The sequence below is a fragment of the Rhinichthys klamathensis genome, unplaced genomic scaffold (genome assembly GCF_029890125.1).
Source record: "Rhinichthys klamathensis goyatoka isolate OS25496 unplaced genomic scaffold, OSU_Roscu_1.1 h1tg000049l_1, whole genome shotgun sequence".
NCBI lineage: Eukaryota > Metazoa > Chordata > Actinopteri > Cypriniformes > Leuciscidae > Rhinichthys > Rhinichthys klamathensis.
Window position 1 is genome coordinate 1,527,771 of NW_026606595.1, and position 12,498 is coordinate 1,540,268.

Consider the following 12,498-nt stretch of genomic DNA (forward strand, 5'->3'; position numbering starts at 1 on the left):
AGGAGCATCCTTAGTTTGCATTTTTCTGTACATTAATGTGGAAATACCCATCACATAAAATATTTCTATCACACATATCAGTGGATTAAGTAGTCACCAGGAAGGTTGAATATTACAGCAATTGTACACATTTCCAATATTGTAGATCTAATTTCCATTAGGGGACTAATAATATGATTTTAAAGTAGCCTATGTTGAAAATAGTTGTTTGTGAAATTACCACACTTATGTAAATATGTAATTAACTGCCATTGTAGAGATATCCACTACAGAATGCAAAACAGCCAATGAACAACTTGCTCTCTTTAGCTCAGGTTTGTTTATTTATTTATTTATTTTTAAACCAGTTACTCAGTTGTTAGTGGGTATTTGCAAACGGTATCGACAACGCTGATATTATTAGATCACTGTAGCCTACTGTGGAATATCGGTGACGCGAAACTGGTTTACACTTGCTATGAACATTTTCCCTTTAAGGCGAGCTATCGGGCCCCGTTGCAGTCTGCAGATCAGTAGTAATTATGAACACGTACGCCACCGTGGACTCCAATTTGAATTCTGCCGCTGGTGTAGGAAGCAACGGAGAAATACTTACCTGGATGAAGTTTAATCATGATAGAGGGGACATATTAACAGTGGCTGGTGGAAGCGCCTACCAAAACTGAAAAACCGACTTGAAAGCCTTGGAAGTGGAGCTTGAACTTGAACCAGCGAGAGAAGATCGCCTCTCGTGGCTTGCAGAGTTGATGATTCATGTCGGTGGATCGGTGATCTGCGGGATAATGCACCCGTGCAGACAGCGAGGTTCTTTTGCTGGACAAGTTGTTGAGGATGACATAGATCTCTTCCTGCCGGATTATCCTGGCTGAGCTGACGCTGTTGAGGCTTTTGATGACGGAAAATGGAAACTGGCTACCCAGGGTGTTTTAGGCCTAGAGAGCAGAACTTCTCATGAGAGACCTTGGCTGATCAAAAACTCTCCGAAGACCACTGTGCATACGGGGAGATGCGGCACTAAACCATACTAAACGCGGGAACCTCGACGTGTAGCAGGAGATATGGCGGGACATATCCATCGTCTGAACTCAATAATAGTAAACAATATGCGTGTCCTGAAACATGTTGGCTGGCGACTCAACGAGAGCATGAATGAACGCGACTGAACGAGAGCATGAATGTAAGCGTCAGCATCTGCGAACTCAGACATGTGTAAGTACCCATCTTTTATACCACAATGTTAGACGCAATTGGATAGATGAGAAGGTAATGAATGACGTAACAATTGAGTCTTCCCGGCAGAACTTGCGCTAAAGCTTTCATTTCCGAATATTGGGAGGTGCGTAAACGACGTTTACGTGCGTTTAGCCTCCACTACATCCCTGCCCCCGGAGAAAAACAGCTTTTGGTCAGTCTGTCTTCTCCGTAAGAGCAGCGCAGCAATGGATCACAGTGCCCGAAAACATCAGAGAGTCTTTGTCATTCTTTTCAAAAAGAATGCAAAAAAATGGCTTGTAGAGAGCCAAACTTGTGGGCACTAATGCTTTCTGTGTGCACTTAAACATTATATATTTATTTATTTTATATATGAATTGTATTTCTTAACCATAATGTGTTGTATGTTATTTTATTTTTGTGATTTTATACCTGTGGTTATCTTTAAGGTTGCCTTTTTTACACCCGGCTGGGGGACTACCGATGTAAATTAGCACTTCTGAGCTAACTCGGGTACATTTACATTGTTTCAATGTTGATTAATGTACACTGTCCCTTTTCTTAAAGAGAAAATGAAATGAAATGAAGTGGGAGCAGGATTTGCACAGCTGGATGGGTCACTTTCAGCAGATCACGTAGTGCAATAGACGTCTGTCATATCAGAATTACACCTTCAGCCAATAAGTCCCACTGTTACTACAACAGGAGGCTGTTTCACTCCATCCAAGTCCAGGCCATCACTGATCACAAGGGGACATTCCTCGATGTGTTTGTGGGATGATTCTCCTGGATGATTCCAGTTTGCTGAGGAGGCGGCCCATATCCACCTGCAGGAAAGTGAATCCTCGATGGTGGCTCTCGTTGCCTAAGTTCACCATCTGCCTCATCACCCCATACAGAAATATATCTTGAAAATGGCCACGGACTGAGCCGATCTGGTTGAGTTGGGCAGGTCATTCCTCCAGCAGGGAACAGACCAGAAAAAGAGATTTTGTGCCTCTTTGAAATGGCACCACAAGACGGCGTTCACTTGCAGAGCGCAAGTTTCTAACACACACACACACACACACACACCACACACACACACACACACACACACACACACACTATTACTGCTGCTGCTTTATAGTTGCTATATATTATATTCCCTTTTGTGCTATTGTTATCACTTGTTTGTATTTGTGCCGACATCATTAAAACAACCCCACAGTGACACTTAGTGGCCAGAGTGAAATTGCAGTTTTAATTAATCATGTCCTTCTTGAGTTGCTGTAGTTAGTGTTGCATCAGAAGAAACTCGACAGAACCCTGTATTTCCCTGCCATGTGGTTTCACATTACAAAGGCTTTAAAATCATATGTCTGAGTATTTAGTTAAGTAGTTTTGATTGTTATTAATATAGTCAAATGCTATTTAAAGAAACGTGTATAATTGTATTTCTAAAGCTGATTTGTTTGGCCATCTGCATGGAAATGTACACCTTCATTATGTTATAATCTAAATGTAACAATTTAATTATGATGTAAAGACCCATTATTTGACATTTTCTTTATTGTATGTTCAGCTTTACAGTGCTTCCTTCAAGTAAATCACACTCGAACGAAGTCCGGCATCTGAGTCTTTCTTGGAGGAACCTGTGAGCTTTCTGCCGAGCTAGTCAGACTCGAGCACGTCTGCACTCATCCTAACAGGGGCAGAATAGTGTTTGTGTGTGTTCCAGTGTTGAGAGCAGTCAGTGAGAAAATGTCTCCGTCCTCTACTGTGTTGATTAGCTGTGATGTTGCTGAACCAGTAGAGCCAGAGACTCCAGGGCCTGTACCATGATGGAAGATGAACAAACTCAGGGTTACGGGATTAGTTTCGAGTTGACAAAACCAAACCAATCTAACCAGGCTTTGCTGGTACCATGAAGCTGATCATCAACTCTCTCTGTCAGCTCAGGCTTTGATCCTGAGTTTAGGAGTTTAGGTGTGACATCATCAGTAGCGAACAGCCAATCACACGCTGAGAAAGAGTGAAACTGAGATTAATTTCTCGCGAGAGAAGCAACGCGATTCACTTCTCTCTTCGGCAGAATATTACGAGATTGAAAAATATTAAGAATTTAAACAAATTTACTTAGCAAGAAGAAAATAGCTGTCTATGAAAGAGGACAACTAAAAGAAGAAGTCTCGCTATATCAGTGCAAGTTAAAGTTGTGAAGTTAGTCTACAGTTGATAAAGGTTTAGAGAGAATTGAACATTCAAGCTCACTGTCACGAATTGCGTGGAAGCAAAGGCGGTAGTCGGATCTAAATGCAGCAGAAGACTTTATTAATAATACAGACTTGGGTAACTTAGTAAACTCAGAACAGACAAGACACTCGTGGTACGTAAAAACATTCATTCAATAACTGACAAAGACAGGGCAGAAACACAGGGCTTAAATAATCAGAGACACACGAGCTAGATAGGATAACAAGGGGGCGTGACAAATGGGAAACACCTGGGAAAACTAAAGACAAGGCAGGGAACCACTAAACATGACTGTCACGGTTCATGAATTTACTGTCTCTCTCTCGTCTCGCGTGTTGTTGTGTGTGTGTGTGTGTGTCTGTGGGCGTGGTCACTGATCACTGCTGATCAGCAGCGCCAGCTGGTTTCAATCCGTTTGTCTCTTTATAAGTCCAGTAACTGGTGTCTCATGTTGTCAGATCGTTGTGGTTTCCCCGGTGTGTTCCCGTGTTGCATGTTGGATCGTGTTCGTGTTGGATCGTGTTCGTGTTGGACTGTGTTCGTGTTGGATCGTGTTCGTGTTGGATCGTGGATTCCCTGTGTACTTCGTCTCATCTGGATTCTTCACCTGCACTGGATTACCAAGCACTTCACTGGGTCTTCACGGGATATCACCAGCACCAGTCGCTCACCGAGGTCCCTGTGTCACCTTCCATCTTGCGCTGATCGCCTGACCTGCACCTGAGGAGAGCTGTCACCTGTGCTAGTGTCTGACCTTCGTGTCTGTGTACACTTCAATAAAGAGTCTTTTGCATTTACATCCGTCTCTGTGATTCGTTACAGAACGATCTGACCATTATTATGGATGTAGCAGAGACCACGACTTGGGACGAATTCGCCGCTCGAAGCATCTCGAGGATGGATAATGAAGAGGAGAGCATCGCCCAATCAGGTCGGGCGATTCAAGCGCTCGTGACACAGGTGTCCGAGCTCACCCAAAGGTTTCAACAACTCATACCTCCCACTGCGCCACCCACGCCGCCTGTTCAACCCATTCCACCGGAGCCGCCCCAGCAACGTGAACCTCGTCTTCCCACGCCTGAGGGCTATGCAGGTGAACCAGAGTACTGTAGAGCCTTTTTGACTCGTTGTTCGATGCATTTCTCATTACAGCCACTGACGTTCAGCCAGGAACAGACCAAGGTGGCCTTCGTTCTCACCCTGTTGTCTGGGAGGGCGGCTCTTTGGGGAACGGCGGTGTGGGAGAACCGTGATCCATGCTGCTCCTCGTTCCAGGCACTCTCCGAGGAGATGAGACGAGTGTTCGATCGGGCGGTAGCGGGTAGGGAGGCGGCCAGACTACTCGCTGAGCTCCGCCAAGGTAACGGCTCGGTGTCGGAATACTCCATTCAGTTCCGCACCCTGGCTGCAGAGTGCCGTTGGAACGAGGAGGCGCAGTGGGACCAATTCCTGCATGGGTTGGCTGATCGTGTCCAGAGGGAGATATATATGCTGGACCTTCCCCCTGACCTTAATGGACTGATCGAACTGGCATTAAGAGTAGACGCACGACTGGATCGCATGGGCCGCTTTCAGCAGAGGAACCCGTTTCGCGGCATGGAGACCCTGCGCGTCGACAATCTGGACACGGTCAGCCCCTCTTCCAATTCTGAACCCATGCAGGTGGGCAGAGCTCGGCTTTCCCGGGAGGAGAGAGAACGGCGGAGGTCCCAGGGACTTTGTTTGTACTGTGGGAAAGCGGGCCACTTCATCTTCGCTTGCCCGGTAAAAGATCGAGCCCGGTAGTAACAATGAGGCTACTATCGGGTGGGATCTCCGCTGGGAAGACCTCATCATCACCATCATCATCTACTCTCCTTCCGGTAAGACTAAGGTGGGCGACTCACACGCACGACACTGAGGCTTTGGTGGATTCAGGAGCTGAAGGTAATTTTTTGGACTCTGGACTGGCTCAACGTCTTCATCTTCCCATCTCCAGGCTCACACACACGATTTCCGTTAATGCTCTCAATGGACAACGACTTCCCCAGATTTCTCACAGTACCGAACCCATCACAATCATAACATCTGGCAACCACACTGAAACAATAACATTTCTTCTCATGGACTCTCCACTAGCACCCTTGGTGCTGGGTCACCCCTGGTTACTGCAACACAATCCCAGAATTGATTGGGGTCACAATTCTGTTTCCATGTGGAGTAATGCGTGTCATGAGTCTTGTCTTGTGTCAGCGTGTTCGTCTGTTCCTGTGTCTGTGTTTCAGGAGGAGGCAGTGAATTTGTCTAACGTGCCCGAGGAGTACCAGGATCTGAAGGAAGTGTTCAGTAAGTCTCGGGCTGCTTCTCTTCCTCCTCATCGTCCCTATGACTGTGCCATAGATTTAGTGCCAGGTCAGTCTCCGCCTAAAGGCAAGTTATATTCACTTTCTGTTCCAGAGAGGGAGGCTATGGAGAAATATATTTCTGATTCTCTAGCTTCCAAATTCATTAGACCTTCCTCATCTCCAGCGGGGGCGGGGTTCTTTTTTGTGGGAAAGAAGGATGGATCTCTGCGACCGTGTATTGATTACCGGGGGTTGAACAACATCACGGTAAAGAATACTTATCCTTTGCCGTTGATGTCTTCAGCCTTCGAGCGGTTACAGGGAGCATCCATTTTCACAAACTTGGATTTACGTAACGCTTATCATTTGGTTCGCATAAGGAAGGGCGATGAATGGAAGACCGCGTTCAATACCCCTAGGGGGCACTTTGAATATTTGGTCATGCCTTTCGGGCTGTCCAACTCCCCAGCGGTCTTCCAGGCACTCGTCAATGACGTGCTGAGAGATATGGTTGACCAATTCATTTATGTCTACCTGGATGACATTTTGATTTTTTCATCGTCTCTCCAGGAACATGTTCAGCACGTCAGACGAGTGCTTCAGAGGTTGCTAGAGAATGGGCTTTTTGTCAAGGCGGAGAAATGCGTTTTTCATGCACAGTCTGTTCCTTTCCTAGGGTACATCGTCTCATCTGAGGGAATGCGCATGGATCCTGACAAGGTTAAGGCTGTGATAGATTGGCCTAGTCCAGATTCCCGTAAGGCCCTACAGAGGTTTCTGGGGTTTGCCAATTTTTATCGGCGTTTTCTTCGCAACTTCAGCCAGCTAGCCTCACCTCTGACTGCCTTGACCTCCCCCAGAACGACGTTCAGGTGGTCTGATGCAGCTGAGGCTGCATTTACCAAACTCAAGAGCCGCTTCAGTTCGGCTCCCATCCTCGTTGCCCCTGATTCATCACGTCAGTTCGTGGTGGAGGTCGACGCGTCAGAGGTGGGGGTAGGAGCAGTTCTATCCCAGCGCTCTCCTTCAGATGACAAGATGCATCCTTGCGCGTTTCTTTCTCATCGTTTATCACCTGCCGAACGTAATTATGACATTGGCAACAGAGAGTTGTTGGCAGTCAAGTTGGCACTGGAGGAGTGGCGTCACTGGTTAGAAGGGTCAGGGGTACCTTTTATCGTTTGGACCGATCATAAGAACCTAGAATATATCAGGACCGCTAAGAGACTCAACTCTAGGCAGGCTCGGTGGGCACTTTTTTTCGGACGTTTTGACTTTTCTCTCTCGTACCGCCCGGGTTCTAAGAACATCAAACCGGATTCCTTATCTCGTATTTTTGACCAATCCGAACGCCCGGCTACTCCCGAGTGTATTTTACCTGAGACATTAGTGGTCTCCACTCTCAGATGGGAGGTCGAATCGAAGGTAATGAAAGCCTTAGAAGGGGTAACGCCTCCGCCCGATTGCCCACCGAACCGTTTATTTGTGCCGGAGGGGTATCGGTCCGACGTCATTCGGTGGGGTCATTGCTCCAGTGTAGCTTGTCATCCTGGGGTCAATCGCACCAGTTTTTTGGTCAAACAACGATTCTGGTGGCCATTAATGGCTCGTGACATCCACAGTTTTGTTTTGGCTTGCTCGGACTGTGCCACTGGTAAGACTTCCAATCGACCCCCAGATGGGTTACTCCAACCGCTGTCTGTCCCTTCGAGACCCTGGTCCCACATTGCGCTAGATTTTATTACCGCCCTCCCGCCCTCCCAGGGCAAGACGGTCGTTTTGACTGTCGTGGACCGGTTCTCGAAGGCGGCTCATTTTATTCCCTTGCCTAAATTACCCTCAGCCAAGGAGACAGCGGTAACTGTCGTTGATCACGTCTTTCGCTTACATGGCCTCCCGACGGACGTGGTTTCCGACAGGGGTCCCCAATTTGTGTCCAAATTTTGGCAAGAGTTTTGTAAATTACTGGGGGCGACGGTCAGTCTTTCTTCGCCCCCAAAGCAATGGTCAGACCGAGAGAGCCAACCAGGATTTGGAGAGAGTGTTGCGATGTCTGGTTTCCAGGAATCCTTCCTCCTGGAGTCAGCAACTCTCTATGGTGGAGTACGCCCACAATTCGTTGCCAGTGTCAGCCACGGGCCTCACTCCGTTTGAATGTAGTCTAGGTTACCAGCCACCAGTTTTTGCTAGTACGGAATCCGAGGTCGCGGTCCCCTCCGCTCACGCCTTCGTCCAGAGGTGTTTCCACACTTGGAAAAGAGCCCGTGAGACTCTTCTCCAAGTGGGGGCGCGCACCAAGGCTAAAGCCGATCGCCACCGGTCGAAGCCTCCCGTATACGTCGTGGGTCAAAAAGTGTGGCTTTCTACTAAGAACATTCCTCTCCGGTCCGTAGCTAATAAACTTGCTCCCAAATTTATCGGCCCGTTCCCTGTCACCAAAATCATTAGTCCGGTGGCAGTCCGCCTCAAACTTCCTCCTGCGTACAGGAGAATTCATCCCGCCTTCCATGTGTCAAAGATCAAACCTGTGTTTCATTCACGAATTAATCCGCCGGTCCCGGTTCCCCCCCCGCCGCGTCTCGTAGATGGGGAACCAAGGTATTCGGTTAATCGTATTCTGGACTCGAGAAGGAGGGGACGCGGATTTCAGTACCTGGTGGACTGGGAGGGTTACGATCCTGAGGAGAGAAGTTGGGTTCCTGCTAGAGACATTCTGGATCACTCCCTTATCGATGATTACAATCGACAGGTAAGGCCATCGGGGAACGCCAGGAGGCGTTCCTAGGGGAGAGGGTACTGTCACGGTTCATGAATTTACTGTCTCTCTCTCGTCTCGCGTGTTGTTGTGTGTGTGTGTGTGTGTGTGTCTGTGGGCGTGGTCACTGATCACTGCTGATCAGCAGCGCCAGCTGGTTTCAATCCGTTTGTCTCTTTATAAGTTCAGTAACTGGTGTCTCATGTTGTCAGATCGTTGTGGTTTCCCCGGTGTGTTCCCGTGTTGCATGTTGGATCGTGTTCGTGTTGGATCGTGTTCGTGTTGGACTGTGTTCGTGTTGGATCGTGGATTCCCTGTGTACTTCGTCTCATCTGGATTCTTCACCTGCACTGGATTACCAAGCACTTCACTGGGTCTTCACGGGATATCACCAGCACCAGTCGCTCACCGAGGTCCCTGTGTCACCTTCCATCTTGCGCTGATCGCCTGACCTGCACCTGAGGAGAGCTGTCACCTGTGCTAGTGTCTGACCTTCGTGTCTGTGTACACTTCAATAAAGAGTCTTTTGCATTTACATCCGTCTCTGTGATTCGTTACAATGACACGACACAAGACCCACATTATGACATAACCCCCCCCCCTTAAGGGCGGCTCCTGATGCCCAACAAAACCAAAAAAAAACCCAAAAAGTTCAGGAGGGCGGTGAAGCACAGGCGGTCTTGGGGGAGGGATGGAGGGCCAGGCCCGTGCAGGGGAACGGGACCAGGACAAAGGCAAGGCGGGCCTGGGCCGCAGAGCGTGGGCGGACCAGACTGGGCCGGTGACCAGGGCGGAGCCGGACGAGGCGAAGGCCAGGGCGGAGCAGGACGAGGCGAAGGCCAGGGCGGAGCAGGACGAGGCGAAGGCCAGGGCGGTGAAGCCCCTGCAGACGACCATGGCGGCGCAGCCTTCATGGTTTCTTCACCGGACCCTTGGCCCCCCCCCCCCCAAAAAAATACTTGGGAAAACCTAGGGGGACAACCTCCGGGCTGGCAACGGGCTCTGGGACAGTCTTATGGAGCTTCATAGACATTGGCCGAGCGAAGAGCAGAGACGGGGCCGGCAGGGCGAGGCGCAGAGGCGGGGCCGGCAGGGCGAGGCGTCTGGGAACACCCACCGGAGCCTGGCGAACCAAACGAGTCCTCCTTCTCCTCCTGCGACGGCGAGTCACTGGGCTAGATACTCTCACTTGGCTAGATTCAGCACTTGACTCACTTGACTTGGCACTTGACTCACTCGATTCACTTGACACGGCACTTGATTCACTTGACTTGGCACTTGACTCACTTGATTCACTTGATTCGGCACTCGGCTCACTTGACTCGGCACTCGGCTCACTTGACTCACTTGACTCGGCACTCGGCTCACTTGACTCACTTGACTCGGGACTTGACTCACTTGACTCGGGACTTGACTCACTTGACTCGGCACTCGGCTCACTTGACTCACTTGACTCGGCACTCGGCTCACTTGACTCACTTGACTCGGGACTTGACTCACTTGACTCGGGACTTGACTCACTTGACTCGGCACTCGGCTCACTTGACTCGGGACTTGACTCACTTGACTCGGGACTTGACTCGGGACTTGACTCACTTGACTCGGGACTTGACTCGTGAACCGCGGGTTCGGCTGGGCAGACGTTAGTCGCGGGCTCGGAAGACAGAAACTCAGGCATGTCGGTCTCGGCGGGAAGAAGCTCAGGCATGTCGTGAAAAGCAGGCTCGACTTGGCTCACGTGAAGCGCGGGTTCAGCTGGACAGACGTGAGTTGCAGGCTTGTGGAGCGCGGTCTCGGCAGGGCTGAAGTGCATTGCAGGCTTGTGGAGCGCGGGTGCGACTGGGTAGGACGGGAACGTGGATATGGAGCCATCCACGAAGCAAGCCTCTGCAATGTACCGGTCCAGAGTCCAATCGGTAATGTCACTCGGCATCCATCGAGCGATTCGGTAATCCAGCCCGCTCCGAAACAGGCTTATGAGCTGGATTTCATCGAGCGTTCCTAGATGGCAAATGGAGAGGAAGTCATTAGCGTAGCTTCGGACGGACTGGTTCTCTTGAAACATTACCGAGAGATATTCTCTCAGGGCCCGGTTGCTGACGACTATGGGAGAGACTGCTGGAGCGACTGCTGGATCCATTTTGCGGTGAGTTCTTCTCCTAACGGCTAGATCCTGGGAGGTCAGTTATTCTGTCACGAATTGCGTGGAAGCAAAGGCGGTAGTCGGATCTAAATGCAGCAGAAGACTTTAATAATACAGACTTGGGTAACTTAGTAAACTCAGAACAGACAAGACACTCGTGGTACGTAAAAACATTCATTCAATAACTGACAAAGACAGGGCAGAAACACAGGGCTTAAATAATCAGCGACACACGAGCTAGATAGGATAACAAGGGGGCGTGGTAAATGGGAAACACCTGGGAAAACTAAAGACAAGGCAGGGAACCACTAAACATGACACGACACAATACCCACATTATGACACTCACATGTAGGCATTTTAATCTATTGATTCTAAAGCGTATTTATATTACCGTTATATATTTATTCATTTAAACTGTGCGTAATAATAGTAATAATAATTGATAAACTAAAATTGTATTCATGTGTAATTCATGTGTGATCAATTAAAGGTCCCATTCTTCGTGATTCCATTTTTCAAACTTTAGTTAGTGTGTAATGTAGCTGTTAGAGCATAAATAATACCTGTAAAATTATAAAGCTCCAAGTTCAATGCCTAGCGAGATATTTTATTTAACAGAAGTCCACTTTCAAAGCCTACATCGAACGGCCGGTTTGGACTACATCCCTCTACTTCCGTTTTTAATGACGTAACTAAAACAGTTTTTTGAATAATCTCTGCCCATGGGAATGCACAAAAAAGGGGGCGTTGTCTTGTTGCGCTCCACGGAGAAGAGGAAGAGTTTCGTTTGTAGAGTGTGTTTGTCGCCATGTCGTCGAGACACTGTTATTTTCATGCCGGAGTCAATTCACCTGTGTCTGGCCTTCCCAGGGACGCTGTGCTTAGAGATCAATGGTTACAATTTATGTTTAACTCGGTTCCCGAAAATGTGCGCATGCATCTCCACGTTATGGTAAGAGGCGTGACCTTTCCGGGCAACGTGCGCTAAGCTGCTGTCGAATCACAACACAGGAACCGCTGGCCCAATCAGAACTCGTGACGTGTTTCTGAAGGAGGGACTTCATAGAGCAAGGAAGTCATCAGCCCGTTTTTTGGACAGTGAAAACAGCGGTATACAGATAAGTAAATTGTGTGAAAAATACTGTGTTTTTTTACACGCGAAACATGACCACATGTTATATTGCATACTGTAAACACAATCAAAGCTTCAAAAAACATGAAGAACGGGACCTTTAAGGGTGTAATAATAACATCAATAATATCTATATCATACAAAAGTATTATTCTAAATAAGCATTACTGAAAGCCAGACGATTTTGTCTTTAAAAATCATTTGCTGTGTAGTGACCTTTAATGTGGAGTAGAAACAGGTGGAGTGACTTTATCGCGTCAGACATGTGACACTTTGCTCACAGCTGATTGGTCGAAGTTTTGTTTGCAACCTTTTACCTGGAGCATCACCTGACCCGGGCCAGGTTAGCCGTGGAGCGTGAGTTCCTATGGCGATGAATAGTATGATAGTAGGACAGGGCCTATGTATTTATCATAGACAGTAAAAGAAATAGACACAGCGACCCCATAGATTTCAACAGAGAAAATAAAAGCCCATTAGAAGCATCTCTTCCTGATGGCGGAGCGACTGCGCCGGCTCACACTGAGCTGGACGACGGAGATGTGACGTGAGCCTGTCTGACAGCTGTACGTCTTCTAGTAGCTGTGCCAAGAGGAATCTGAATTGAAATCTGAAACAAATCCGTTGTTGAAATATTTTGTCCCGTTGCTTTTATGGACTCTCTATCTATGGACAAATTTCATAAACTAAATTT

The 12,498-nt window shown here is 48.2% G+C and overlaps 1 protein-coding gene across 1 annotated transcript in view; it reads right to left on the bottom strand.

Annotated features, from left to right (window-relative positions):
• The window catches only part of LOC130082723 (nuclear factor 7, brain-like), a 117,105-nt gene that overhangs the window by 84,781 nt on the left and 19,826 nt on the right, over positions 1 to 12,498 (bottom strand). The gene's annotated exons all lie outside the window — the stretch shown is intronic.